This window comes from Phalaenopsis equestris, unplaced genomic scaffold (genome assembly GCF_001263595.1).
Source record: "Phalaenopsis equestris unplaced genomic scaffold, ASM126359v1 Scaffold001173, whole genome shotgun sequence".
NCBI classification, from domain to species: domain Eukaryota; kingdom Viridiplantae; phylum Streptophyta; class Magnoliopsida; order Asparagales; family Orchidaceae; genus Phalaenopsis; species Phalaenopsis equestris.
The window spans coordinates 35,831-62,685 of NW_018165612.1; the positions used below are offsets into that span (position 1 = coordinate 35,831).

Genomic DNA, 26,855 nt, shown 5'->3' on the forward strand with positions numbered 1-26,855 from the left:
TAACACATGAATAACACAGGAAACACAGGAGAGAATATTCCCCGTGTTACTGCGCCGTTTTTTTTGCTCTACCGTGCGAGATGTCGTGACGTGTTTTGATTGACTACGCACGTTATTTTTACGTGCGTAGTACTGATATAATATTTCTTCATAAATGAAATATGAACATGTATGTAATGGTTGTACGTTCAGCCCGCTTCTACGTCTTCTTTGTCTAGTCCTACCTTCCCACGGCACTCCAATACTTCATTTGCCAGAACATTTATCCGATCAAGGACCAGATCCGCTAACCATTTTATATTTTGTTTATACTTTAAGTTGTCTCCATTTCAGTCAACCTTGTCGAGGTTTATCGGGGGGAGGGAGGGAGGTCGGGGGGAGGGAGGGAGGGAGAGAGAGAGGCGGTGATCTGGATTTTGGGGCGTTTGCTGTGGTTGAGATGATGGATGGGTGGCGGCCGCAGCGGCTGCCGGCGGCGGCAGTAGCGGGGTTACCGCCAGCGGAGGCGGTGTGATCATTCTTAGGGCAGAGGATATCCCATTCGGCTCTTTTTGGTGGTTCGCCAACGTGGGAATCTCATGTATTCTGGTGCTTTTCGCCGGCATCATGTCGGGGCTTACCCTCGGGCTCATGTCGCTGGGCCTTGTCGAGCTCGAGATCCTGCAGCGCAGCGGGACACCAAATGAGAAGCGGCAGGCAGGTGCGTTCACTAAGATATTAATCTTGCAGGTTTTCCACGATACCTTTGTTTAGTGGTTTGTTTTTTGAAGTGATGATTGTTACGCATTCAGAACGATGGATGATTTCACCATCTGAATTTGTTTAACTGGACAATACCCCCATTTTAATTCATGGAGGCGCATTATGCCATTCAGACAGTAGCTATTTATTTAAATGGGTGTTCTTTGAAGTGCTAATGGTTATGAATGTACATCAACTGATGATATCACAATCCGACTTTATTGAACTGTACAGAACGCCCCTTTTTTATGTATAGAAAAGCACCATGTAATTTATAAAATGACTGGCCACATTTATGAATGGATTCTGCCCTACGCTTTGTTACCTTCTAGATAGATTAACCACGGAAGCCATAAAGCACAACCCTAAGGACCTGTTTGGTTCCAGGTAGGATTTAGTAAATTTGGAATTGATTTCCTTTTCCAGTGAGATTTAGTAAATTGGATGCCCAATTTTTAAATCAAGCTAAATCCTTGGCTGTTTGCTTGAGTTTAGAAGATTGGGGAAAGATACAGTAAATCTTAGGAGTTGTTTAGCTACAAGTAGGATTAGCAAATTCTGAAACTTTAGATTTATTGGCTTTTTTGTTGCAGGTTTTAATTAAGGTATAAACAGGATTTTGGCTCAATTTTGCCAAACAGTTTTTTGAGCCACCTAAATGTTACTAATTTTATTTTAGTCCCATTTCACTTGCTTTAATTCTTTGATTTGGTAAATCTCTGGAATAGGATTTATTTAATTTACATAGATGTGAGGGGAGGAACTAGATGAGTTGAAGGACTTGAGGGCTAGAGCTAAGTGGTTGATGCCTCGGTAGTAAACGACGATGGAAGGGAAATTTTACCAGAGTCATTATCGGAGAATGATGATGAAGGAATTGCTGGAAAAGGACGTTGGCATCAACGTTGCTAGTAGATGTGCTTTTGTCAATAAGGAAGGAAGTTGTCTCCAACACCAAAGAATGAGTGGAGTAGTCAACGAGTGATATGGTTAGAAAATAAGATGTGTTCTTTTTTAATAATTTTTTGGGAAATTTACATACAAAACACATACTTCTCATGTATTTATATATCTCATACTGAAACTTTTATTTTACATGTATAGAACTTTCGTGTTTTATGCCTATGCATGGAAAGGTTTATTTCACTTTTAAAAAGTGTGAAGAATGCTATTTTTGTTATCATATTAATGATTGAGTTCTATGTGTGCAAATAAATATGAAAGTTTAGGTGTGAGATATGTAAATACATAAAAATAGTGTGCTGTGTATGTGAATGTCTCGAATTCACCCGAAAGTTATTTGTAAATTTTTTCCAACCAATTTTTTTGGATGTATTCTTAAAGTGTGAAAGAGCTAAAAGAATATGAAATAAATTTATTGCAATTTTCTAGTCAAAATAATTCATCATTTTCTTAGTTTGTATCTTATGAATTATTACTTGAAAATTTCCAAGCTTCAGCTACTAGGTGTAGAAAATTTGATATAAATTAAATAGTAAAAAATTAATCAATCAATTTCTACTTATTTGGCATTTCAATCATCTACAATCTCTTAATTTTAATACTATAACAAAATTGTATCCAAATATGTTGCAAATCTTGAAGTAAACAAATCCTGTGGAGTGTTTTGAATTTGGTTCCTTAATAGGGGACAATGCTCTACAAATAGTACACAAAATTACAAAGTCTTTTGCAAAATTGAGTTAAATTTCATATTTCTATACTTTGGTCAATTCTTAGTGGATGAGTAGAAATGAGAAGCCAATATGCTACAATTCTTTTTGACGTGGAAGTTGTAGTTTATTTTGTATTTTAATAACAATTTATATGTTAAATGATGTAAGTTTTTTTTTCTTAATTTGTGCTTAATGCTAATACTTTGTCTTAAATTTTAATGGAATTAAACAATTATTTAAATTTTAACGAGGCAATTTACGAAAACTTATTAGGATTTGATAGTTTTCATGCCTAAGAATTTTTTGAGATTTTACTCTCTCAAGATTTACTAAATCCTATTTGAGTTAAACCCTACTTATAGCCAAACAACCCCTTAGTAAATCTTGTGAGGGTGAAAACATTAAAATTGGTTGGATTAAAACTCTCAAATCTTATTAATCTCTGATAAGGTGTTTGGCTATTTCTCTTAGGATTTAAGATTTCTAAGAAGGATAATGCCTTATATTTATTAACTTTATTGAATGACAAATTTAACAAGTCATAGATTTAACTAGTGATAGGAAAAAATGGGATTTGAAGTTCCCAAAAATCTTTTCAGCATTATTAAAGCTAAATCTAGCTTAAATTTTGCCTAGAAAAGGATACAAAAATACCCCTTAAGGTCTTTGAGATGGTAAATAATATCCTATTAGGTTTTGAGAAATCTAATGTCAAATAATTCTAAATTCATAATTTGTTTTAGCAGTCTCATATTATCCATTTGTTGCGATTTATCTCAAATCTTAGATTTCAGATGGATAAATAGGCACACCTAATAACTGTTAAGACTCCATTTATTAAATGTTTCTTGAGTGAGATCTTTTTCTTCAAATGATGTTGTGAATGATGTGATGGTTGATTGCATTTGAGCCTACCATAAGATAGCTTACAATGACCTCAAATTTTTGTAGTGCAGGAAAACATGCATTGATAAATATTTAATGAAATAAAATAATTAAAATCTCCATATTGAGTCATAATATCCAATTTTATTAAATCTTTGTATTTCTCCTATGCTTTGGTGTTTAGGTGTGGTTTTAGCTTTCCTCCTGCAAACCTAGCTTCATTTTCTATCTAGGATGAGCCAAACATATGCTAAAGGAGAGACCACCAAGTTTCTGGGCATTAGGGGATGCATTATGCAATAAATAATATTTAAATGCCACAAATTTCAAATTTGTCTTTCCATGTCCAAGTATTGCAAACTGTATTTTTTCTCGATGATTGTGATTGTACTGAAGAAATGTTTTTTTGAAGGTTGACAAAAATTGAATATCAGTGAGTCATATAATCAATATAAGAAAGATGAGTTTTACAAGTGCAATAGCAAAGTTAAAACTATAGCTTCTACATGGAATGCTTGAAGTTGTTACTCTTTCATGATAAACTATCTTTGCAAACTATATTTTCCACAATTGTGGTGAATTTTCTATAGGAAATACACTTTTAATCGGTGACAAAAATTGAATACTAACTAGGCTTATTGTCGCTGTAACAAGGTGGAAGTATTGCAAAGTGTGTGGTGAATAAAGTTAGAGTTATAGTTTTTTGATGATTTATATAATATGCTCTCCACTAAGGAGGAATAAACGGAGATAAATGAATAACTAAGGCAAGAAAATTCGGTGATACTTAACTGTCACAAGTTTGAGTATCTTGGATATATTGTACATAATAATGAAGCTTTAGATGAGAACATACTTTTAGAGTTAATATTGGATGGTTAAAATAGAGAAATATCTTAAGATTATTATGTGATAAGGTGATATCATGGAGATTTAAAGGAAATTTTAATGAAAATGCCATTAAGTTATTGTTTTTGCTGATCTGAGTGTTGTTTGCTGATCTGAGTGTTGGGTATATATATATATATAGTGAAATAATTGAGATGGAAATGCCTTGAGACTTAAAACTAAAAATATAAACTAATGTATGATCATATACAAAAATGTTGGAACGATATCCATTGAAGCTAATGTACTTAACAATAGATTTGGATGATTTAAACATATTCAACTATAAATAAAAATATAACCGTTAGGCTAGCACATAAAAATAGTGTAAGAGGATTAAAAAAGAGGATGGGCCAATCATTCAAAATGATTTATAAAAAATAGATTTAACATATCTGGTAATACTTAGTTGAAAATTGATGAATTTTAAGATATTTCAACAAAAATAAAAATAAATATTCATCAGTATGATCCCAAATAGTTGGGATAAGGGTGTTGATGATTATGATGATGGTGAATGTATCGTTGAAGAGGAAATTGACATTTGTGGTATGTCTTGGTTTCTATTGGTGATATATCAATATATTCATATTTTGTATGACTATTTTGAAGTTTATATATTATTATTTATAGTTTTGACATTTTCTGCAGTCAATATTATTGTTGAAAAAATTATTCTAGTGATTAATGCTAATATTGACATGTTCTTGAAATTATATACATTTAAATATTGAAATGTACTTATCATTAAATCAATGTTACATTTTTTTTCCCTTATGTTTTTTAAGTGATATATGTGATAATGTTTTGGCAGAAAATAGTAACATTACACGTTTTTATTATACAATTTATATTAATAATTTATCAAAGAAAATGCACATCATGTCTTATTTTTCTCAATTGCAGTATCCTCATATTTATGTTGTATTTGTGTTTCATGTCGGTGTTCATGTTCCACCTATCTCAATTTTCTTGCTATATATGGTCTTTCTTACTTTAATGTTTCAAATTCACATTCCTCTAGTACCTATTGGCAGCCATAGTAAAGCATTCAATGTAAGGATTCATGATATATGTTGCAACTCCTAGTTTTAATTTTGATTGTAAGCTAAGGAATCATAACTATATTATTGATTAGCTAGCTAGATTTTTTTTTACTGAATAGTACTCTCTGATCTTATGATTTAAGTTTTGCTAGTAATGCTACTTCTTTAAAGCTAGCTGAGCAATGATGCAATTTTTTTCTTCTCGTGTGAGTTAGTCTTACATTTATTAAATTGATTTATTGTTGCAGCTACCATTCTTCCTGTTGTTAAAAAACAACACCAACTTCTGGTGACTCTGCTCTTGTGTAATTCTGCTGCTATGGAGGTATGCTTCTACATGTTCTTAGTTTGGCGGAACTATTTTTTGAGAAATTTTCTATTTATTAAGTTGGTGAACAATTATATAATTGATATTTTTTTCTTACTTGTGTGTGATACTTTTATGTTGTTCGCATTATGTTTATGGAGATGAATCTTGTCAGACATGTAGTTAGAATATATTTTCTATGCAATAATTTATGTTTAGCATCATTTTGTTTTTCATGGAAATTTTTTTTATGATGATAGATTATATGCAATCTTAACTGTTTATTTCTTTCTGAAGTTTGTGATTGCATTATAACATGTTTGTTTAATATGCATTCCAAATCCTAAAAATGATAAGTTGTAACAATTATAAGGATCATTTACATATATAGCACCCAATTTCTAGACTTTACTATTTTGGCCAAAAATCTGAACATATTTTTATATCACATAAAAAATAACACTATTTTAACTTACAACAACAACAAAGCCTTAATCCCACTACGTGGGGTCGGCTAAATGAATCCTTTTTCTCCATTGCGTCCTATTTAAAAAAAATTAAATGCACCTTTTCATGCATAGTTAAGTTCATATGTATATAAGAATTGAATTTTAGGAGTTAGATTTGTAAATACATAGGAATTGAGTGGTATGTATGTAAATCTTTCTAATTATAATCATAGGTTTTTTTTTTACTTGTGTGACACCTCTTTATCTTTTTTATCATTGTGTAAATGTTAGGCATCCCCTGGAAGCGACGCACTGTATGGTCTGAATACAGTGGAAAATGTGCAAGGGCAGCTACACGGGCGCCCTGGTGTACTGTCAAATAAGCAAGTGTTTTCATATAACAGACTGATGTGGGTAAAGAAGTTACTCTGAAACTAATATTAAGATATGTTCTTGGAATATAAGTATTCTCATCGATAAATTAATAGAATTAATTGATATTATGATTCATAGAAAGTTAAATATCTTATGTATTCAAGAAATTAAATGAGTTGAAGAAAAAACTAGAAAATTGATATCTTAGGTTTTAAAATTTGATATTCAGGCAAGTGTCGCACTTGAAATGATATAGGTGTAATTATATATAAGAGTTTGAAAGATAATATTATAAAAATCAATAGAATTAAAGATAGAATAATATTATAATTGCTTATGATTGTTATTTTTTAATATTATAATTGCTTATGTTCCTCAAGTAGGTTTAGATATAGGTTTTAAAGAAAAAATATGAAATGATATAGAAGAATTAATAGAAATGATATCTATTGAAGAAAAAAAATTTATTGAAAGAGATTTAAATAGACACTTAATTAGAGTAATAGAAAATTTTAGAAATATTCATGATGGCTACTGCTTTAGAGTGATTAATGAAGAAGGTAGAGCCATATTAGATTTTGCTTTAGCGTATAATTTTATTATTGCTAATGTTTTATTTAAGTAAAGAGATGAACATATTATTACTTATAAGAGTGGATGTAGTAAAACACAAATTTATTATTATTTTATGAGAAGAAGAGATCGTTGAGAATGTAAAGATTTTAAGGTCATTCCAAAGTGACAATTTAAGTAATCATATCTATTATTTGTTTTAGATTTTAAGATGAAGAGTTGTAAATAAAGAATATTAGGAATCATTGTCATAGAATTAGATAGAGACGTCTAAAAGATAAATAAAATTATTTTTACGAGTAAATTTCAAGATTTCAAGATTTAGATGTTCATGAAGAAGCTAAGTTTTTTGTGACATAAATCAACGAATACTACTAAACAAGTGACAAAAGATGTACTTGGAGAATCAAAAAGGAAAAATTTCTATAGATAAAAACAGTTGGTGGTGGAATAATAATGTGCAAAAACAGATAAGATATAAGAAAATTTTTTATAAAAATTGGTTTAAATGTAAAAGCTTAGAGAAATGAAAAAAAATATAATATAGCCCGAGGGAGCCTAAGAGAACAATTTATGACGCTAAAAATTCTGTTTTTAGTGATATTTATAATATATTAGATACTATGAAAAATATTTGTTTAAACGAGCCAAAAGAAGAGATAAAAAAAGTATCCGATCTAAAAAGTAAAAATTTAACTCAAGTAAAGTGTATTAAAGATAAAAATCAAAAAGTATTTTTCTTAGAAAAAGATATTGAACATAGGTGAGAGTTATTTTGATAAAATTTTCAATGAAGTTTCTAAAAATACAATCAACCTTTGTGATCTTAAGAATATTAATAATAATAAAATGTTTCATTTTTATTGTCGCATTACTAAAAAAAAAGTTAAAGAAGTTTTAAAGAAAATCAACGGTGGAAAGTCTGCAGGGTCTGATGATATCCCAATTGAAATGTGAAAATATTTAGGAGATTTGAGAGTTTCTTGGCTTAATAAACTCTTTAATATTATTATAAAAACTAAAAAAGATGTCTGAGGAGTGAAGGAAGAGTATTTTTGTCTCCATTTTGAAGAATAAAGGGGATGTACAAGAGTGTACTAATCATAGAGGAATTAAGTTGACGTGTCATACTTTAAAATTATGGGAGAGGATAATTGAACATAGCTTAAGACATATTACAAAGATTTTTTATAATCAGTTTGGATTTATGCCAGCAGGTCTAGTATGGAAGCTATATATTTATTGAGAGGTTTGGTGGAGAAGTGCAGAGAGAATAAGGAGGATCTCTATATGATTTTTATTGATTTAGAAAAAACTTACGATTCCAAGAGAGATCCTTCGGAGAGTTCTAGAGAAGAAAGATGCTGATATGACTTATATTTAAGTCATTAAAAATATGTATGTTAGATCTGTTACTTGTGTTTGAACAGAGGGAGGAATGACGAAATATTTTCCTGTTTTAGTTGGATTACCTCAGGGATCGACTTTAAACCCACATTTTTTTGCTTTAGTTATGGATGCTTTTACTGGACATTTATAGGAGGATGTACCTTGGTGTATGCTTTTCACTGATGGTAGCCTTCTTGTGGATAAGACTAGAGAAAGAGCTCAGGAAAAAACTTGAATTACAGAGGTCTATTTTTGAGTCTAAAGGCCTTCGTTCGAGTAGAACTAAAATTGAATAAATGAAATGTAATTTTAGTAATACTAGCTTTAGTGACAGAGTTATAACAATGGGTGATCAAATTATTAAAAGGTGTGAACGCTTTAGATTCAAGTCTATTGTTCAAATTGATGGTGATATGGATGGGGATGCTATTAATAGAATTCAAATTGGTTGGTTGAAGTAGAGGAATGCTTCGGGCCTATTGTGTGATAGAAAAGTACCGCTTAGACTGAAAGGAAAATTTTTTAAGATGGTGGTGACACCTGCAATGTTCTATGGCGCATAATGTTGGCCTTTAAAAGTGAAGCACAAAACTAAGTTAAGTGTTACCGAGATGAGAATGCTTAGGTGGATGAGTGGCTTTACACTTATACACTTAGAGGCTACACTTAGAGGCAAAATGCGAAATGAATATATCTTTGATAGGGTTGGTGTAGCTCTAGTGTCAAACAAAATTAGATATGGCCATCTTAGATGGTTTGGTTACTTTAACGTCGACCATTTAATAATTCTGTTAGGTGAGTAGATGTTTTAGATTCGACTTATGTTAAGAAAGACAGAGGTAGACGTAGAAAGACTTGGGTATATTGTATAAAAATGATCTTAATTTATTAGAATTAAATGAAAATATAACACTCAATTGGACGCAATGGAGAAAAAGGATTCATGTAGCCGACCCCATTTATTAGGATAAAGGCTTCTTGTTGTTGTACTTTATGATACCTCTAGGTTGTCCCTTGTTTTCATCTCATTATGGTTTAGAGAGATGAATCTTCCTAGGCATGCCATCATAGATTGCGCTCGTTGTGCTTGGGGAAGTGATATAAATTTTCTACCTCAATGTAAAATCTGAACTTTAGGCATTATTATTACAAGCCAAACTGGGATTAAATATCATTTGTTGAAAAATCTATTCTTAGGTGGAATATCAGCATAACTCTTGAGTTACGTGCTGAAAAGGACGTTGAAGGAAAGTGAATAAATAGTGAAAAGACGGGCTGGGTTTTGAATCATATGAATGGGATTGTAATGAAGAATCAGAAATTATTACGAATTATGTAGAATTTGATTAAGCATTTGAGGAACAATCTATTTTAGGTAGGTTATCATTATAATTCTTGAGTTATGAGCTGAGAACATATGAAAAACAGTGAATTGCAAATTTTTTTTGAAACGATGACATTAATGAATCTTGAATCATATGCACGGATGGGGATGAAAAATCAGGGATTAGGCAATGTAGTAAGCTTTTTGCTGTTTATTGTGGATTTTTTTTTTAGGTCAGTAAATTGAAATATGACTACAAGTTTTTATCCACCTTAGAATCTTCATCATCATTTGCATTATTCCAATTTTTTTATGTAGAATTTTTAATGAATCCCCGTTGTCCATTTGTTCTTTGTAAGTGTTGCATGATATATGATACCTATTTAGTGCAAATTTTTTTCTTTTTTTAAGATTTCTATATAAAATACCTTTGGTCTAACTTCTGATTCTAATCTGCTGACAACACTTTTTCTACATATTTGTTGATGTGTCTTGAATACAAACCTATTTAGAGTCTTTTATAGAAATCATTTTTCTTGACCTTTATTCCTCATGGGCATAGTAAAAGCTCTACCACCCTCTCAAACATTCTTTCAATATCTTTATTATGTGTTCTTTCAAAATTGATCTAGCATTTCTTCATTGACTTCTTGAACTAACATTTTCATCATAACACCTTTGTCTCACTTATAAAGTCAGCTTTTATGAATTCTTCTTTTTTTATTTACTCTCATTTACTCAGTTTTTGTCATAAATAATCTCATATTGACATTTTATTTTTTGAATTTGGTGCAAATGCAGGCTCTTCCTATATTTCTTGATAAGATCTTTCATCCAGTTGTCGCAGTTATCTTGTCGGTAACATTCGTGCTGGCTTTTGGAGAGGTATGTTGTTCTCCTTTTATATTGCAGTTTTTCAGAGATTGGAATTTCTTAGCACACGTTTATTGGCCTAGACTTTATTGTTTGTTTTTGCTTCTGTTTGCAGGTTATTCCTCAAGCCATTTGTACAAGATATGGCTTGGCGGTGGGTGCAAATTTTGTATGGCTTGTGCGAATCTTAATGATCATTTGCTATCCCGTAGCTTATCCAATTGGAAAGGTATTTGTTGCATGGAAGATTTAGAAAATTACCAGTCAATTCTTATGTATGCACATATCTAACACCTAAACTTAAATTTTTAAATATATGCCACCTTACCAGTTCAAGAAAAGGTGCGACGCAAACGCTTAATAGCTCCCAAATTAGAGTGCAGAACAGTGCCCTGAGCGGGCGATTCGAAACAGCGGGGCCAAATCCCCACGAAACCTCGCAATGCTGCGCGAAGCATTGCACGATCCGGGAATCTTGCAAATTCACGAATGTGGGAGTTCGTGTCGTGGATCGCAATCCCATGTATCGCGATCCCATGTATGGAACAGGGATCAGATCACAAATCTCCGCGATCCAGAGTTGCTTCATGCACCTTCCACATTTGCCTTCTTCTAGAAAAATCTTTCTTCTGGATTCTTTATACCTTCCCACTCTCCTCCCTTTCTTTTAGAACTAGGATGCTATAAATAATTATTCCGCGATCCAGAGCTGCTTCATGCACCTTTCTTTTAGAACTACGATGCTATAAATAATTATTCCCAATGTGTGTGGGGGACAAATTCTATTATAATCTGTCTTCTAATCTCCTGTGTGAAGTCTCTTTCCTTTTGTTAGGGTTGTGACCGACCACAGGTGGTGCTTCGACTGTATCCATCTCCGAGGTAGTCTTGTAAACTTCAAACTCCTTCGTTGCTACTCACCCATTCCTTTTCCCTACCACTCCACCAGCCACCTACCTCCCCCCACGTTCCTCCACCATTCTGCCGCACCCCTACGTCTTCCACAATCTCGACATCCAATCCACCTACAACCAACCACACACAATCACCTACCTACCCAACTGCCGCTCACCCCGTCGACGCCGCTACGACCTTCGAATCTCTTCCTATAGCCCTTGCTAGGGTTTCGTCTATTATTTTATTTTCCCTTTGTTGAGTCTTGTTGTGCCACTGTTTTTATATTAATAAAAGTTTACTTCTTGTATTACACCAAATCTTAACTAGCTACATTATCATTTGGTATCAGAGCTAACTCAACTCTAGTCCTATCCTAGGATTCCCTAGCCTCCGCCCTTGCTCAATTCACCTTCCATCATTTTTTTTCTTCCAATTCCCAACTCTTGCCATGCCACCACGAAGGGTTACATCTGTCTCTACTCGGTAAGAGATTCAACGTGAAATTCTTCTGCAACAGAGGCTAGCCGAGTTAGATAACAGGAACCAGGAAGAGATTACATTCATTCGTGATCGAGAGAGTCTTAGGGAAAACAGAGACGGGGATCTTAATCCGTTTCACAAGGAAGATCACAACGACGAAGAATATTGGCTGCGCCGTTTTGGTATCCAATATCAAAGGAGGTCGAGAGAAGATGCCTCTTATTGAGGAGAAAGGGAATTTGATATCAAGATGGACCTCCTAGAGTTCGAGGGAAGCATAGACTACGGTGAGTTTATCGATTGGCTGCAAATAGTCGAACGAATTTTCAAATACAAAGAGGTATCAGAGGACAAGCGAGTCAAGCTAGCTGCAATTAAACTAAAAAAGAATGCCTCCTTTTGGTGGTAGAATCTACAAAGGCAGATGAGGGGAGAAGAAAGTGACAAGATGACTAAGTGAGAAAAAAATACTCCCACTGCAGTATCGCCAGGACATGTTCCTAAAATCCACAAGTTGTAGCAACATGATCTATCAGTCAAGGAGTTCATGGCTCAGTTCAAACACCTGCAACTAAAGTGCGAGCTAAAAAAGCCAGAGGAGCACACGATCGCCAGATATTTCGGAAGCCAAAGACTCGCCATTAGCAATGTGGTACATCTACAACTATACTGGATGCTGGGGGATGTCCAGACACTAGCTTTGAAGATAGAGAGACAGCAAAAACAAAGCAGACAACAATCATCGTTCAGACCACCACGTTTCACTAAGCAATCACCTGAAATCGCTACAGCCAACAGGGAACCTAGGGAGGAAATAACAGAATTAAACAAGGAACTGATAGGGCATGTCAGAGTGGAAAGAAGTTGGAAAAAGGTAGTTCTTCCAACACAGTACCATCCAAAAAGTGTTTCTGATGACACGACCACGGTCACATTGCCTCCAGCTGCTCAACAAGCCGTGTCGTCACCCTCACAAATTAAGACTAAACAGATATGAGGATCTTAATCTGTTTCACAGGGAAGATCACAACGACGAAGAATATCGGCCGCACCGTTTTGGTATCCAATATCAAAAGAGGTCGAGAGAAGATTAGTTTATCGACTGGCTGCAAACAGTCGAACGAATCTTCGAATACAAAGAGGTACCAGAGGACAAGCGAGTCAAACTAGTTGCAATTAAACTAAAAAATGTTTCCTTTTGGTGATAGAATCTACAAAGGCAGAGGAGGGGAGAAGAAAGTGAAAAGATAACTAAGTGAGAAAAAATACTCCCACCACAGTATCTCCAGAACATGTTCCTAAAAATCCACAAGTTGTAGCAACAAGATCTATCAGTCAAGGAGTTCACGACTCAGTTCGAACACCTGCAGCTAAAGTGCGAGCTGACAAAGCCAGAAGAGCACACGATTGCCAGATATCTCGGAGGCCTAAGACTCGCCATTAGCAATGTGGTACATATACAACTATATTGGATGATGGGGGATGTCCAGATACTAGCTCTGAAGATAGAGAGACAACAAAAATAAAGCAGATAACAATCATCGTTCAAACCACCACGTTTCACTAAGCAATCGCCTGCGATCGCTACAGCAGACAGGGCACCGCAGGAGGAAATGACAGAATTGGACAAGGGACTGATTGGGCATATCAGAGCGGAAAGAAGCTGGAAAAAGGTAGTTCTTTTAACTTAGTGCCATCCAGAAAGTGTTTTCGATGCCACGACCACGGTCACATTGCCTCCAGCTACCCAACAAGCCATGTTGTTACCCTCACAAATTAAGGCGGAGTTGAGGAAGTTGATGAGGAATGAAAGGATAGCCCGGAAGAAGAGCTTCAACTCCACGTAGACGAAGGAAAAGTACTAATCATTCGATGAATACTACAGTCCGAGCCCATGCGAGACCAATTCTGGCTAAGCCATAACATTTTTTGCACCAAGTGCACCGTCAAGGGAATGTCTGCAGTCTGATCATCGATAGTGGCAGCTGCGAGAACATGGTATCCAGGCTTATGGTAAAAAAGTTTGGATTGGACATAGAAGCATCCCCAATCATATTTCCTTACATGGTTGAATAAGCCAAACGAGATGCGTGTAGATCAATAATGCTGAGTTGATCTCTCCATAAACAGGTATGGTGTGATGTAGTTCCTATGGACGCTTGCCATATTCTGTTAGGTAGGCCTTGACAATTTGATCGCAAAACTCAACACGACATGTTCAAAAATACTTATTTTTTCTAGAAGGATGGAAAACGTATAGTTTTACTACTTGCTAAGGATGTCAAAGGCCGGAGTGATACCAAGACAGCATTAGCTCCTCGTACCACTTTTCTGCAGTCTGTTAGAGATGCCCCTGTAACACTAACATTAGTCCTCTTAGAAGGAAGTGAGGAAGAGAGAGAGGTATTAACAATACTGCAACCATTGACACTGGACTTTCAGGATGTTATGACCGACAACTTACCAAAGGATTACCACAACTAAAGGGCATTCAACACGCTATCGACCTTATTTATCCGTATTTCCAAACTAACCAACCTACAGATTAAGACATGTGAAGTACGAAGAACTACAACGACAAGTGCAGGACCTCATTACAAGGGGCTAGTTAGAGAAAGCACAAGCCCATGTGCAGTCCCAACCCTGATGGTGCTCAAAAAGGATGGATCGTGGAGAATGTGCATCGGCAGTCGAGTCATCAACAAGATTACTATTACGTACTGATTTCCTATAACTCGCTTGGATAATCTCTTAGATAGCTACTTGGAGCCACTAGCTTCTCCAAGATAAACTTGCACAACGGATATCACCAGGTACAGATGAGGTCAAGGACGAGTGGAAGACCGTCTTCAAGACACGAGACGAACTTTATGAGTGGACCGTTATGCATTTCAGTCTGTCGAACGCACCTAGAACTTTCATGAGGTTAATGCACCAGATATTTCAGCTTCACATTGAAAAGTTTGTCATCGTCTATTTTGAAGACATTCTAGTATACAACCGGTCAGAGAAATATCACTTGCATCACCTGAAGGCAGTATTCGAGGTATTGAGAGCCTAGCAACTATATGCTCATCCGAAGAAATGTCACTTCATGACAAACCATGTATGTTTTCTAGGTTACATCTTGTCTAGTCCAGACATTCAGATGAATCCCGTAAAAGTAGAAGCCATTATCAGCTGGGCTCCACCAAAATCATTCACTTAGCTGAGGCAATTCTTGGGGCTAGCGTCCTTCTATCAAAGATTTATCAAAAACAACATTATCACCTCCCTTCTGACTGAACTTCCGAGTGGGAAGGAATTTACTTGGACAGCAACAGCCGAGGATAACTTTGACACGCTAAAAGAAAAGGTGAATCAGACCCCCATGTTAGCACTACCTGACTTCAACCAACTTTTCGAGGTAGAATATGACATCTCCGACTTAGGAATCAGAGCAGTACTAAGCCAAGGAGGACATCCCATCGCTTTCTTCAGTGAAAATTGAACGAGTCCAGGAGGAAATGCTCAACTTATGACTAGGAATTATACGTCGTCGTAAGAGCTCTGAAACAATGTAGTCATTATCTATTGACAAATGAGTTTACACTGTTTTCAAATCTCGAGGCCCTAAAATTCCTCAACAGCTAGAGCAAACTAAAGTGACGACACGACACCTAGAGGGAATTTTTAGCCTTTTTCGAGTTCGTGCTAAAACACAAGCGGGAAGCCAAAACCACATAGCAGATGCACCAAGGTCATAAAGGATCTATATGAAATAGATAAAGATTTCAAGAACATATGGGAACAATGTCAAGAGAAGCCAGCAGGGCAATATTACCACACAGTTGGATACCTGTTCCACCAAGGTCAGTTATGCATTCCCCAGTGTTCATTAAGGCAGGTCATTATCCAGGAAGGCCGCAGGGGAGGACTAGCAGTTCATTTCAGAAGGGACAAGACCCTCGCCCTCGTAATAGAGTTTTTTTTTACCAAAACAGACAAGAGACGTCGAACGACGTGTCAAACAATGCAGAATTTGTCATCTGGCAAAAACGAGCTCAGAACATGAGATTATACACACCACTTTTAGTACCAAAAGCACAATGGGTAGACGCCAACATGAATTTCGTCCTAGGACTTTCAAGATCTAAAAAAGAAACAAGGATTTTATAATGGTTGTAGTAGACAAATTCTTCAAGATGGCTCACTTTTGGCCCTGTCACTGGACACTAGACGCCTCTCACGTCGCCGATTTATACTTCAGGGAGATTGTAAAGCTGCATGGGATTCCCAAGGCCATCACCTCTGATAGAGATGTTAAATTTCTGAGCCACTTCTGGAGGGCATAATGGGGAAAGCTCGACACCAAACAATAATTCAGCTCGACAACACATCCACAAATAGAGGACATATAGATGTAGTAAACTGGAGCCTCGGTAATCTCCTGAGGTGTTTCGTGGGAAAAAAAACATAAAGTTGTGGGATCTCATCCTAGCCCAAGATGAATTTGCCTTTAACCGATACATCAACCAAACTACAAGAAGAACTCCCTTCAAGATTATGTACGGGCGCAATCCGCTCACTCTACTTGAATTGATATTGCTCCTGCATCTTCATAAATCAGTAAGGACACCAGATAATGAGTTCACGAGATCCAGAAGCTACACAAAGAAGTTGGTAAGGAAAATTCCTAACAGTATCAATAATACCAGGCACAGACAAATAAATCCAGGAAGGAAGTAATGTTTCATGAAGGCAACCTCGAATGGATCTAGTTAAAGGAGAGATTTCTCGCAGGATCATTCATGTAGCTTAAGTTGAGAGCAGATGGATCTTTTAGAATACTTCAGAAACTGAACGACAATGCTTATAAGATCAATTTGCTTGAGGACTACAACATTTCAGCCATGTTCAACGTCTCCGACTTAACACCATACTCTTAAGAGTCCGGAGCTTCGACAAATGAGATCGAAGCTTCCCTAATCACGGGAGGTTAACACGAGCGCTTATCAACGCCTAAATTAGGGCGCAGAACAACGCCTCGAGCGGGGCGCTTTGAAACAGTAGTGTCAAAGCCCCACGAAACCTCGCGAGGCGGCGTGAAGCATCGCCGGAAGCGTGAAGCCCGCAAGCGCACGAATGCAGGAGTTTGGGCCGTGGATCATGATCCCACGTATGGAACATGGATTGGATCATGAATCTAGAATCTCGATCTAGAGCTGCTTCATGCACCTTCCACACTTGCCTTCTTCTTGAAAAGTTTTTCTTCTGGTTTCTTTTTACCTCCACACTCTTCTTCTTTTTGTGTAGAACTAGGAGGCTATAAATAGCTGTCCCCGATGTGTGGGGGACAAGTTCTACTAGTAGTTGTCTTTTAATCTCATGTGAGGAGTCTCTTTTCGCTTGTTAGGGCTGTGACCGACAATAGGCGGTGCTTCGGCTATATCCTACTTCGAGGTGTTGTAAACTTCAAACTCCTTCCCTACTACCGACCCATCCCCTTTCATTACCAATCCACTCGTCGCCTACCACCCCCCACATTTCTCCACCACTCTACCGCCACCCCTACTTTCTCCACGATCTCGCCATCTAATCCACCTACGACCAACCACCCACAATCACCTACCTACCCAACGATGCTTATCCCGTTGACGTCGTCACCTACTTCGAATCTCTTCCTATAGCTCTAGCTATGGTTTTATCTATTATTGTATTTACCGTCTGTTGAATCTTGTTGACCACTATTTTTTTATTAATAAAAGTTTACTTTTTTTTATTACACCACGTCTCAACTAGTTCCGTTATGAAGGTGTATTTCACTTTTTAAGTGTTTAAACATGTGATATGAAAGTTTTGGGCGATATAAATGTAAAAAGCATAGTGTAGGTGTTAGCTATGTAAATGCATAAGAATTGGGTGGAGGAAATGTAAATGCCCCCTGAATCATTAATGTATTGAAAATCATATTCCATAGTAAAAGTTTGATTAACTGAACTCAATAGCTGGGGTGAACTTAATTAGATTTCAATTTATGCAATTGACTGTTGAACCTGCTTGGTTTTACTGAATTGTGGGAGCTTTCACCTAAAGTTTAATAATTTATTATTTCACTGTAATGGGAATTATATTTGGTTCAAAGATGTGAATTTCTATTTCTCAACTTCTGGGCCAAATAGCTGCTTCAATTAAATTATATAGTTATTGTACCGGAGTTAACCAAACAACAATGGGAAGACAAATATTATTGCTGAATTTGAATATAAAATTACAACCAAACACAACAGGAAATCTGAAATTGTGACAAACGACAATACAAACTCAACTAGAGTTGGATCTAGGGGTGATGGTGGTAGTTGGTGAGGGCTTGGAAGGTGATGGGGTGGTGGACGAGTCGGTTGGCAAGCAAAAAACAATAAACATAGATATACCAAGCTGGTCCCCACAGGTAACCACCAAGAACGAACTAGGCAGGGAACGCACAACCCAACACAATTCTCCCCTTTCACGTGCCCCAAGTTCTTGCTATTATCATTGTATCACGAGGGAGAACCACACTCGGCGATTCTATAAGAAGTCCATGCTAAGGCAGCGAAAGGGTAAGGAAGGTAAGAAAGGTGATTTAGAGTGAGTGAGAAATTGCAGTATAAAGAGAAGACTTATCTGATGGTTTAATATTAGATTCTAGGAGGTCTCATTTTTTTCTGCAAACAGCAGGTACTTGCTGTCTTGGGCGGCAGAAAGTAGGTGGGTGGTTGGACAGCGACGAACTGTCGGGTAGGTGTGATTCTGGGTGGTGTCAGCAAGGCTAGAGGGAAGTGCAATGAGAAACATCAAGGGATGAGAGTTTTGGATGCAATTCTAGAGGCGACAGCAGGTAGGGGTGGCTGGAATAGACAGGGATCAACAAGGACTTGGGGGAGCGGCTGAGAATGTTGGAGTTGGTAGGGACAACAACTCCTCACTGTTGTGGATGGCAGGATGATGGAGGAAGGAAGAAACAGCTTAGGCTGCTATTCTTGGTGACTGCAACAAAGAGGGATGCATGGTAGTGCAGTAGGAGGGATGTGGAAGAGTTGGGGAAGGATAAATCACCATCGTGGGAGTGAGATACAGCCAGAACACCGCTCAACCCTTGGATACAGCCCTAGAAGAGAAACCTGAGATGCCAATGACAATCTCAAACAAACCTGAGATCCCCGCGTCAATATGATCAGTATGTCTATTAGAATAGTTAAATCATGATTTAATTTACAGTATTACTCTATCTAAATAATGATCAAATTGATTTGATTTAGAAGAAATCGAACTTTATTGCTATAATTCAAAAATGAGTACTTGAATGCCCAATGATTTGATTTTTTTTGTTCTTTTACTTCTCAGACTCCACCCCTTTTAATTTCACATAATGTATAAGATAAGTTAATTTATTTCTCTTTATTATAATTTAATTCCTTTTGTTCAACTTAATTACCCTTCTGTTATTCAAGTCTATAAATCACATTATATTTTGAATCATATAATTTATTTTTATTTTATATTGTATTATTATCAACTTACAAGATTTTACATTGTACCATTAAAATTTATATGAATCTTTAAGTTATACATTATATCATTAATCTCCATTTTGTTACATAAATAAATTATCACTAAAAATTAATTTAATGTTTGACATCTTGTAACTATTTGATTATTATGGTTTCCATTAAATTTTTTCGTATTATAATATTTAGAGTTTGTCAATTAAAATTTCAAATTTACTAACTTCAGTATAATCTAAAAATTAGCATTTAAAGAATGTATTCCTAAATATTATTATTTAACTCTAGTAAAAGAAAATCTCATATTAAGTCAATCATACTTGGTTTCATGTTCATACTAATCTAAGATGAAGAATTTTAGATTAAAAGAACTCTTAAATAAAATTTCATTTAAAATAAAACCTTAACTTGTTGTCAATAGTTTGCTTGCTTGTTGCTATTGTCGGCTCAAGATCCACCTTTTCCTTTCTCTTGGCCACTTTCTTGTCCTAGTAACTCACATTTACATCTTCTCTCATTCTCGGCTTCAAGGATGCCAACTCTCACCCTCCGTATCATTGTCATCTCTTGCACTGGCACCTGCTTGAGCTTGTTTCATCATTCCTCCATTCGCATTGCCAGCTTTGTTATCCTTGGACATGAACTTCGTCCGGTTTTACTCAAGTCCATTACATTTTGCATTGCGAGTTTGCCACCATCATACATGCTTGTTCCTACATGTTTGGCTTGCTCGTGCTTGCGATTGACACGAGATATCCCATACTCTGTTTCGTAGCACACAAGATTCATCTCCACTCCCTTGCTCTTATTTCACCCGGTTTGCCCATTTTCTGTCTTTCTTACTAACAGGAGCCGCCTAGCATTTTCTCAGTTGAACCAACACTAGCTGGGTTCAGTGTTATTTATTTATTTTCTCTACGTTTTATAATCATTCCCACTTACAAAAATTTCATTTTTAAAATTTGCACATTATTCACATTTATAGTTATATCCTAAGGCATCCATGACTGTATTATCGACTGTATTATCATTAAATAAGTCTAAGCATTTTTATTAAAAAGACTTGCATTTCCATAAAACATTCATTTAATTTTTTTCAACTTAAATACCATCTTGGATACATCGGTAACTTAGTAAAACAAAATATTTAATAAAAAAATTAGTAAGGTGTCAAATATTGAGGGGCCTTTTGATGTAACTTTTAGAATTTCATCAAAAACTCAAAAGTTAAGTGTACTCATTTGGGAGTACTCTTGGGATGAGTAATCTTGTAGGAAGTATACCAATGGGACAAAATGATTAGATTACTCGGCCAAAGCAAATAATATGTCGATAGGTGAGAGTTCAAACTATTACAAATGATATTAGATTATTACATCATTTGAAAGAGAGAAAATAAGTGCCAAAGCCCTCTCTCTTAAACCTTAAATGATACAAAGTCTAGGTAGTCATTTAAGTTTGAAGGAGCCACATCTAAAATCTTATCTACCTGATGAATGATTCTAGATTTAGAATATTAATGGGAAACTAGCTACTTAAATAGCGAGATTATGAAACCTCTTAATCAGAATAAAGTTCAACTCTTAAACATTGAGATGCTTTTATATGTTTATAGAATTTCATTAGAAACTTTTAAGTTAAGCATGCTTTCATGGGAGCATTCTTGGGATAAATTATCTTTGGAAAGTACATCCATGCTACAAAACCTTAAGTTTATTTGGCAAAGATATCACAATGGGTGAGAGCTCGTGTTGTTACATCAATTAGAGTATGGTAGCTTTTAGAAAGCTATCGGTTGACATTTTCAAAAGAAGAAACGTGAATAATACCTGCATCTTTAAAAAAATATGCATTCTCACAATAGTTTTATAATTATTTTTATAGATGGTTGTAGCTGCCCTCAACGGACTCATAAGTTTATATTCAACTATTCTATCCTTCATACATGCTTACTCAAGGCTCTATTTTATATGATCATTCTTTAATTTAAACTTTTCTAGTTTTTCCACACAGCCATACGAACATCAGCATTTTTTAATTTGTTGCCATTATCAAGTTTCTATGCTTATAAAATACTTGTGTATAGATTATGTACAAATTCACAAACACGTTCAGACATGTACATATTTCATTCATATTTTTACACTCATATTCTACACAATTTTTAAAATATTAGTTCATAAGACATTTTAGATATAAATTATATATGCGAACATACATATATAGCAACTCAATCTCTCAGCATTCATATTTATGGATTTGTATAGACTTATAGGTACATGCATATATAATTCGTGCATGGTTTTCATTATTCATACATATGCACGTTCATGCATATATTTTTGTATGTGACTACACAGATTCATGTTGTTTATAAATAAATTTTTTTTTCTTGAGTTGAATCAAATCATTTGTGTGTGGCCATCCTTGATTTAAACAAAATCGAATCAAGTTCAAGGCTTCAAGCTGATTAAAGTGCAAGCAAGTTTTGAACCGTGGGCATAATTATCTTGGATAGTGTGGTCAGCTATTAAGAAGTGCTTATTTACCATTACCGTTCTGTTGGCCAAATAGTAATAGCCTAAATAATTTGCTTTGGTAGCTGTTATCATGGTTGCTATTTTTTTTTTCTTGGGCGATTTTCATACATAGCACAATTCTTATGTGTTTACATATCTCCCGTCTAAACTCTTATATTTACATTCACAACACTCAAATCTTTAATATCGCATAAAAAATAGCTCAATTTCCATTTTTAAAAGTGAAATACACTTTTCATGCAGACTTAAAGCACCAAAGTGTTATGTATGTAAATATGAAAGATTAGGTGTACATTTCCCTTTTTTTTATGAAAACAGAATATTTAGTTCTTTGCCTTTGATGATTCTTTTAGTTTAGTTTTTTTTACACGACTAGTTTTTTTAATTAGACACAATAGTGTCAAGGTAGATTTTTTGTTTCAGAAATGTGTTTTGTTTCATCTTTCACGTTGCTTCTCAGAAACATTGTTACATAGTTCTATTAAAGAAGGCTCAGTAAGTTCATCTTTAACTTGGCAACATCATGCCAGATTTTGGACTGTGCTCTTGGACATAGTGATTCGGCACTTTTTAGGCGTGCTCAGTTGAAGGCTCTCGTCTCTATTCATAGCAAAGAGGTACATTAATTTCATCCAAAAAAAATACTTAAGGCTATTGTCTCCTTAAAAAGATTTTTTTGTTATAATTACTAATTTTATTAACATATATGATTACTGACATTATGTTCTCTTGTGTGCTAACATTTTAGGCTGGTAAAGGCGGGGAGCTCACCCATGATGAAACAACAATAATAAGTGGTGCTCTTGATTTGACAGAGAAGGTATATTATAACAGAAATTTAATTTTTTTCTTAGCCAAACATATTTAGATATATAGGGATTTATTTTTTAAAATTATTCAAAAGATTTAGGTTCAATTTGGGTATGTTTGGTTTGAAGGAATTGTGGGAATGCAGTGTATTTTACTTCTATGTTGGGTGTTTGGCTCCAATGTAATTAATAAGTCCTTTGCTTTAATTATGAAATGCATTCAAATGGACTTATCCATTGACAATTCCATGCATAACAATAATTAAAAATGAGAAGGAAAATTTACCCTTTCATAGTTATGAGCTATCCTCAGAAGAAATAAGAGCTCAATTTGTTATCTTAAAAAAAAAAAAAAAAAGAAAAAAAAGGAGAAATATTCGTGTATTTTTTTTTTGTCAACCAAAAGGGTGGTAATGGTAACTAATTTTAAGTCATATCCCTCTCTTTTACCATTTTCGGATGTCATTGTTATGACCCAGACAAACTAGTGAGTCAAAATTAAATTCAATTCAATTAAATTTCCTCTTTTCAATTCCTTCAATGCAGACAGAGCTGTAATGTTGAGAGGTGATGCTATCAGATTAAGTTTTGGTTGTCCACCCAATCTTGCAGAAGTTTACAATTGTTTTTAGGGCTTATTTGTTCTACAGTGTATTTTGGAGCTTGTGTTGTTGGCGATGATGTTTCTGAAATGCTCCGGGCAATAGTATTTATGTTATTTCCTTTCCAACGTTCTCTTAATCCAGCTCCCTCTTCTAATTTATATTAAAAAGATAAAATGAAAACTAATAAAATAAATTAAGAAACCCTTTTTCCATATCTGAAGTAGAGGTTAATGAAATGTCAGACCTATTTTTTTTTGAAATCTCAACTGTAAATTAGTTTTAAAGATTTTGAATCATGTGATATCATAATCAATGAACTATATTGTTGACAGTAATTAATTTGTACATTTTTACACTCTTTGAACATTCTCTTTTAACATTTCATAAACAGATTGCCACACTATCAATTGTGCATGAGATTTCTTTATAGCATAAACATTTATACTTATTTATTAGTGCTATTGTCCATGAACCTCTTTTTGTTATTTTATATCCTCTCTTATGAATAACTGCCTTAAAGATCATTGTTCTAATGCACAGACTGCTGAGGAAGCAATGACACCAATTGAATCAACATTCTCATTAAATGTCGGTTCCAAGTTAGACTGGTGAGTGCCGAATCTTGTGCAATATCGATACTTGTTCAGTGATTTGTAAGAATAATTTAATGCTAAATTCCTCTGTTATGATGGTCAAGATTTTGTATCTTCTTGGCGATTATTTTGTTTTTACTTTTAAATGGTTAAATAAAAACTTTGTGATAGTAGTAAGAGGGTCTTAGGCACATGAAACTCGATCAGTTATTTCTAAGTAAATATATTGATTGTTTGTGTAAATACTAGTTATTGTTGTTCCTGGTGGAGTTTGATATTTTAGTGGTATATCTAGTACTAGCATGAGACTTGATTTTTGGATCTATTTTTATTTAGTTTATTTACGTGCTCTAAATATCGATTTAAAATTGTATATGTGATTAATATTCCATCATATTCAATACAATATACATTTTTATTATAATATTATTTCAATTGATTGAATGAATTTTGAATTTTTAAGCCTGAATTTCTATGCAGTATTTCTAGTAAATGATTATTAAATTATCATATGAATAGTTTTCTGTGTTTTTATTTTTCATCCAAGTAGTGAGATTCTCTAAATTAAAAGTTTGTTTTTTTATGAATTTAAATGTGGGTATGATTTTGCTTAGTTGTAGATTTGCATTAACAAGTCTTAGGCCCTAATACATCTTTCATTGTTCTTTAACAGGGAAGCCATCGGCAAAATCCTAGCCCGGGGTCACAGCAGAGTCCCTGTTTATTCAGGAAACCCAAGAAACATTATTGGTCTTCTACTGGTTGGTGTCAATTGTCTACCACACTATCCTTCTCAATCTTGTTTTGTTCAACAAAAATATCCATGTTGTAAATTCTTTAGGCTTCTTTAGCTTGTTAGTTCCTTCTTCAGGTTAAAAGTCTTCTCACAGTTCGTGCTGAGACAGAGACACCAGTTAGTGCAGTTTCCATAAGAAGAATTCCTAGGTTTCTTAAGTTACTTTTTTTCATTTTTGTGATAATTATCATAAATTTTCTTATGTTTAAAATTTTATCAGGGTCCCAGCAGACATGCCTCTATATGATATACTGAATGAGTTTCAGAAGGGAAGTAGCCATATGGCTGCTGTTGTCAAGACTAAAGTGAAAATAAGGAGTCTTCCGCCCACTGAAGAGAACAAGTTTGAAGAAAATAAAGAAGCTTCTGACGAATCTAACTTGACAACTCCTTTGCTATCAAAAGAGGATAGCAGTTTTGTGGTGGACATAGATAAGGGTCGAGAGAAACATGCTAATGGTAACAACCCCACTTCCTTGCCATACAGTAATTTGTCAACTGATACAACGGGTCGTACATCAGATGATATTGAAGATGGAGAGGTCATCGGCATCATCACTCTTGAGGATGTGTTTGAAGAACTCCTTCAAGTACATGGAACTCATTTCTTTTATTATTTATCAATAGTTATGAGTTGTTTGGGATTTCTTTTAATTTTAATTTTAAATTTTTTATTTTTTGTTTTGTTTTATTTTACTTGAAATAAAAGATAATTGGTATGTTGTTTTGAGTGTTTTTTAAAAACAATCGAAGTTTTTTTCAAAACAAAAGCTAAAAATAAGAAAAAAAAAATGCTCTAAACAAACATATATTTAAAATAAAAGCCAAAAAAAAAAAATGAAACAAAAAACAAAAGTGATTCTAAAGAAGCCTTGAAGATTTTACTCTTTTCTAGTAGTCTATGATGCATTTCCATCCGTTTTTTTATTGAATCTAGCAATTGCCTTTATTAAACTATGACCATTCAAACTCTCTGAGTTTGTATGATTTTTTCTTGTATATTAGCACTTGTTCGATATCCTTTGTGACCTCGCCTTGCATAAATGAGTGTTGCAAATAGTTTGATTATATTTGGATTGTCAATAATCAGAATTTTTAGGGTTTTGTTGCATCCTTCCATTATGTTTGGCATGGTTTTCTTGGTGCAGAATCTATATTTATTTATTGTTAATACGCTGATCATGGATTTATTTGTTGTGTAGGAGGAGATTGTGGATGAAACTGATGAATATGTTGATGTTTGAATATGTTGATGTTCACAAGATGTTCACAAAAGGTGATTGCAATATAATTTGTTTTTTTTTTTTTTTGTTTTAAGCTCCACTTATCACAAATGGCAATTAATGTGAATAAGAAAGGCATAGTTAGTTTAATGTTTTTATCTACAGGATACGTGTGGCTGCTGCTGCTGCCGCATCTTCAGTTGCACGAGCCCCATCAATTAGGAGGTTAACTAATCAAAAAGCAGCAGTAAGTAACAACTCATATTTTACCTTTAATGGGAGGGATTTTGCTAATGAATAGGTACTAGTTAAAAAAGTTTAAATGCTGCTTTAAGCTTGCAATGAGAATTGAAATAATAGAAACATGTTATGCTTCTATTATAGAGAGATGATTCATGGATTTAATTTATTTTTTTAATTCACTTAAAAGTGAGATTAATTTATTGGTACATTTAATTCATCTTGACAAGTGCGTGCTTTTAGGAAACTTATCAATAAGATTTTGAATGACTTGTACTAAAAATGTGTGATCTTGCTGGTCATGCCTATCTGGTTTGGCCATTTACATGTAAACCCATGTCACTCTCATTGAATAAGGTAATACAAGATATGAAATATGAGTTTGACTTATATTTACAATTATATTATTTTTATACTATGCAAATAATAAATTATTTTATTATGGTAATAAAATTTCATTTTATTTTATTTCTTGGACTTGGCCCAAATGTCGCATATATGTGGAGAGTCTAGAGTATTAGTTAATCAAGATTTAACTAGTTTGATATATATATATAGTAATAAATCATTTTATTTTTAATATATACATACATATATATATACATACATACATATATATA

At 34.5% G+C, this 26,855-nt stretch overlaps 1 pseudogene; it reads left to right on the forward strand.

Moving 5' to 3' along the window:
* Positions 1-455: 455 nt before the first annotated feature.
* Positions 456-26,855, forward strand: part of LOC110033409 — a 29,285-nt pseudogene continuing 2,885 nt past the window's right edge.